Source organism: Saccopteryx bilineata, chromosome 6 (genome assembly GCF_036850765.1).
Source record: "Saccopteryx bilineata isolate mSacBil1 chromosome 6, mSacBil1_pri_phased_curated, whole genome shotgun sequence".
NCBI classification, from domain to species: domain Eukaryota; kingdom Metazoa; phylum Chordata; class Mammalia; order Chiroptera; family Emballonuridae; genus Saccopteryx; species Saccopteryx bilineata.
Window position 1 is genome coordinate 88,110,861 of NC_089495.1, and position 5,648 is coordinate 88,116,508.

At 37.9% G+C, this 5,648-nt stretch overlaps 1 non-coding gene across 1 annotated transcript; it reads left to right on the top strand.

Moving 5' to 3' along the window:
* The first annotated feature begins 221 nt into the window (after positions 1-221).
* On the top strand, positions 222-297 carry TRNAG-GCC (transfer RNA glycine (anticodon GCC)). Its single transcript has one exon. It is a non-coding gene; the product is annotated as a tRNA-Gly (tRNA).
* Positions 298-5,648: the final 5,351 nt, after the last annotated feature.

The window sequence follows — 5,648 nt, forward strand, 5'->3', positions numbered from 1 at the left end:
AGCTTGATAAATAACAGAATTTTGAAAGGTAATGGAATCTTCTTTTCTTGAGGTCATTAGAAATAAGATTCTCATTTTTGGGGAAGATTCAGTTGCATTTTACACTGAAGAGGAGAAACACTAAGTAAACTCAAGGTGACTTCCAGTTTTATTTGTGTATTCTGAGGAATAATGCATTTATTTTTGAAATAATATTTGGAATGAAAAATATAATGAAATTGGCCCTGGCCGGTTGGCTCAGTGGTAGAGCATCGGCCTGCCATGCAGAAGTCCCAGGTTCGATTCCCGGCCAGGGCACACAGGAGAAGCGCCCATCTGCTTCTCCACTCCTCCCCCTCTCCTTCCTCTCTGTCTCTCTCTTCCCCTACTGCAGCCGAGGCTCCACTGGAGCAAAGATGGCCTGGGTGCTGGGGATGGCTCCTGCCCTCTGCCCCAAGCGCTAGAGTGGCTCTGGTCACAACAGAGCAACGCCCCGGAGGGGCAGAGCATCGCCCCCTAGTGGGCAGAGCGTCGCCCCCTGGTGGGCGTGCCAGGTGGATCCCGGTCGGGCGCATGTGGGAGTCTGTCTGACTATCTCTCCCCAGAAGGCTTCAGAAAAATACAGGAAAAAAAAAAAATATATATATATACATATATATATATATATGGAAATTGCAGAAACTGACCTAGCTGGTAACAGGGAGAAATAGTTCAGTCCATCTTGTGAAGCAGCAGGGGAAAGCAGCTGTTGCTGTTGTATACGTGCATGAGCAAGGAAAATAGTGGCTGGGCCTGATTATCCCCAGCCCCAAATGGGCATGCCACTGCTATGGAGAAATTAGATCTAGTCTTTACATGGTGTGGGAACCAAAGTATTGTAAAGAGCAGCTAGCCAAGCACAGTGACTCAAACTCCATCAGCAAGCATTATACTAGGCATTGTGCTTGGTTTTGTATAGGATCCAGTTAAATGAAACTAGTACCTTACCCCCCAAGACCCCAGCTTCCTTTTAGAAGCACCTCTCACTGTTTTGGTACAACTGTACCTGCAATTTCTTATTCGGATAATCATGGTCAAGAAATAAGGGAAAGTATGGTGAAATAAATATACAGAATAATTCATATTCTTTGTCAGAAAGAAGAATACCTGTGTGGTGCCCTCCTGTGCATAAAGGAGAATAAATTGCTGAATGTTGGAATGCTGTTGAGATTTTAATGAGATTTTGTGTTTGTATGTCCTATATTACAGATGATGTAAAAATTCCTGAAGTAGAGGTAATGCTAACGAGTTTATCACAACACTGCACTATTGCTTTAAGTGTATCCAATACATACATCTTTCCATAATGACTCCTTCGCAATCTCACAAGGGAGAACAGGGTATCATTTGTGACAAACTTCCACTGACAGAACAAATTCTGATGTGAACTTTGCTAATGGGGTTTCATCTTATGATGGATATGAAAGGCGGGAGGTCAGCAACACCATCTTAGTTGAAGGAGAATGTAAGGACACGCTATTTATCCATGTTCAAAATTCATGAATAGAAGACTTTCTGTTTTGATCATGAAAAACTGTCAGCAGCAAATTCGCTGAGGATATTTTCCAGTTTGTTTTTCTCTTTTTCAGGATATTCATTAAACTGACACACACATCATTTTGGTTTGGACATTTGAAAAACATATAATGCCTTTATATCAGAGATTAATGAAGTTTAATTCACTATATTGCTGTTCCGGTGTGTTCAGCCTGAAATATATGCTTCTTTCTTTCCCAGTTTAGACCACAGTCTCACAAGCCAGCACACACTTCATGGCCCACTGTAAGCAGGGACAGAAACAGAGATTCACAGAATTTTAGTATTGTGGCACAGTCAGGACAAGCTGATTGAACTTTGTTTATCTTGGGATTATAGCATATTTGAGTATTACCAAATATTCTATTTGGGAAGGTCAAAAAACCTGAGTAAGAGGCTCTATAATAAGTCAATCTTTATCCTCTAAGAGAGAAACACACACCTTTCAAGAAAAGAAAGAATGGTTAACAAGTATTTAATAAAACATTGTACTTTACCTAGAATACTCTCTAACGCAGCTCCCAAGCACTTATATTTATATAAGGCAAGAACCCTGCAAGAAGAATTTTCAAGTGTACAATGAAACATTGAAAATCACAGATTCTTATTATTTAAGCCAACAATAAAACAGCACTGTAACCACATGGTTGTAACTTTACTGTAGGTCAACTTTACAAAGGCCATTCACAGGCACAAGGGTGTTAGCAGCATCATGAATTTTGGAGTGACCATTGCTGTTAAATTTGTCACTTTTAGTTTGGATTACAATACAAGACATCACTCTCATGAAATGGAGCTGGAAAAGAAGAGACTAGAGTATGCCAACTCATGAAATACCATTTAAATAATCAAAGAACAATTTGGCAGATGTTGAAAGGAGCTCAAGCTTTCACAATGCAGGCAACATCAGAGAAATCCTGTTTGTGTTTATTTATGAATATCTCTGTGGATAAAGATTAATAGTATCTGAGAAACACAGATTACATACAAATAAGGACATAAAAGCCCATATGGTCGTCAATGTAGAACCTGAATTTGGATTTCTTACTCCATTGATGGGAGGCAGAGACAGACTCTCATTTGTGCCCTGATTGGGATCCACCTGGCAAGCCCACTAGGAGGCAATGCTCTGCCTATCTGGGGCTGTTGCTCTGCTGCTCAGCAACCAAGTTTTTTTAGCACTTGAAGGGGAGGCCATGGAGCCATCCTCAGTGCCTGAGGCCAACTCACTTCAATCAAGCTAAAGCAAAGAGGGGAAGAGAGAGAAAGAAGCAAGAGGAGGAGAGGTGGAGAAGCAGATGGGCACTTCTCCTGTGTATCCTGACCAGGGATCAAACCTGGGACATCCACACTGGGCTGACATTCTGCCACTGAGCCAACTGGCCAGGGTCAAGGAGTGTTTTTAATATAAACACATAAGCCCTGGCCGGTTGGCTCAGCGGTAGAGCATCGGCCTAGCGTGCGGAGGACCCGGGTTCGATTCCCAGCCAGGGCACACAGGAGAAGCACCCATTTGCTTCTCCACTCCTCCGCCGCACTTTCCTCTCTGTCTCTCTCTTCCCCTCTCGCAGCCAAGGCTCCATTGGAGCAAAGATGGCCCGGGTGCTGGGGATGGCTCTGTGGCCTCTGCCTCAGGCGCTAGAGTGGCTCTGGTCGCAACATGGCGATGCCCAGGATGGGCAGAGCGTCGCCCCTGGTGGGCGTGCCGGGTGGATCCCGGTCGGGCGCATGCGGGAGTCTGTCTGACTGTCTCTCCCTGTTTCCAGCTTCAGAAAAATGAAAAAAAAATATATAAACACATATATTTAAAGATGCCAGTCAGCCTGTAGGAGACTATGTCAATGTCCTGCCCTTGGCCATTTATTCTACTTCAAGAAACCAGCTTTTGCAGCTATCTCCATATATTCTTTCTACAGTGATAGATGGCTGCTCTGCCACAGGGGCCAAAAGGTAAAATGTGCCTACTCTCCACCACTGTTCTAGCTCCTCCTTTTACTCTCCAATCTCTTTCCTCCTGGTTTACACAAGTGGCTTTAACCTAAATCCCTCAGACTCCTCATTCCTCAAATGTTTCACAATATTTCTCGGAATTGTTTTATGAGGTTAATAAAAAAATTTTTTTGGCTCTCTTCCCATACTAGTTCCAGTTTCTACCTTGTCACCTCCCAATTATGTTTTATGAAACTCCAAACTAAAATATGTGCACGTACATTTTTTGTGACTAACGCAATCAATTACTACTTTGTGATTATTTTCTTAAACTATATTTTCATGAACTAGAATGTAGTACAGGGCTAAAAATAATGCTTCTTGAAGACATAAATGAATTATAATTTAACATAAAATTTGGGGCCCATTTTCTCCAAGAGGACTTGCCAGAATTTTGTCTAAATAAATATCTAGTTGAAGGAAACGGAAGATAATGCAGAGGAAATTTTGGTTGTTTGGTGATGTTTTGTTTGCTCTGTCAGTAAATATGTTTGAAATAATTTTGAAATATTTTTATGTTAATTTTTTTCTATAATACTATGGGGTTGCAAATGTAAGAAGAATATATTGCACATGTTTAATATAAATAAACAGCTTTTATTGAAAGAGAAGATGCACTTCTCATAGTGGTTTCCATCTGTTTACACAGAGTGAGAGAAACAAGCACAGATAAAATGAAATGATGAAGGAGAATTGATGCATAGAATACATGATGATAGACAATTTAAGCTTTTCACATGGGTTCACTAAGCTGTTAACAAAGTAATAAGTAAAATGTCTTAGTTATTTACCAATAAAAAGGGAAACTAGTATAATGAATGACTATAAGTCAAATGATAAATTAAAATATAGATCTTTCATTTCCAAGAATAAGTACAGTATTACTTAAATATCAGCATAACCTAGATTTTTTTACCCTTTGCCTTTTTGAAAATATTTATATGTCTTGAACTACCACCTCAATATGTAATCAGAAATTCAGGTTATAATTTTGAAGTAGAATAAACTGTCCATTTCACAGTGTTCTAATGGTAATAGAGTAAATGTTTTACTTAGAAAATAAATTTAAGAAGTTTCAGATAATATACATCTCTACAAGTTTCAGTGGTCTTAAACATTGCACACATACCATTTGTTTGTTGTGTCTACATGAAATCTATACAATTATACCTCAGATATATTTGACTACCTTGAATCTTTACCCTACAATAGAAATCCAGACTGTCTCCATATAATGGCTATAGTCAGAACTAGTACAATAAAAACTTTGGAATAACTCAAGCAAGACAGACTTCAACTAAAAGTAGAGAGAAAGTGAGAGTATTACTGAAAAAAAGTATGCGTGTGTGTGCATTCTTATTCAAAGCAGCTGTAAATGCTCTCACTTTGCTTTAAACCTCTAAGGAAAATAATCATTTCCTTTTAATGAGTAAGTCAAAGTCAATATTTGCCTTTTTTTTTAACTAAAGTGAAATTATTTAGCATCCTTCCTATTGTTTTAAATCTGTTTTATAATTGCTTCATATTTTAATTAAAAAGGTGCTTGGAGACAAAGAAAGACAGAGAAAAAAGAAAAGCTATGACATGCATATGTGTTTCATTGTGGATATATGAAATAAATAGACTGTAGATAATACTTATGGAGCCTGTATAGCATATTTTGCTGTTAATATTTCTATGTAGGATTGATTATACCTAGAAATTACTCAACATATTTGAAGTTCGGAAAATGTTAAATGTCATTTTAGTAGTTTTTTTGTCTCAATTTTGATACTTAATTCATTATGCCAATTCTTCAGGAATTGAAAGAAACACTAGGATTACAGGTGAAAACAGAAATCAAACACATATTTTCAATATTTTAGTAAGTAATGAAAAAGCACTTCTAATAAGTGAGACCAAAACATCCTGAGAAAGAGGAAGCTTTCTATAGAGATTATAAAAAATATTAAGATTTTTTCAAATAAATCATTTAAATATAAAAATATTCTGTATGTGAAGTACATTTCATATTTATTTTCATATTTATGGTATTTTTATTATATAAAATATAATTGCTTCTCTAGGTAATATTTTAGTGTTTTGGGCAAGTATAATATGATGTT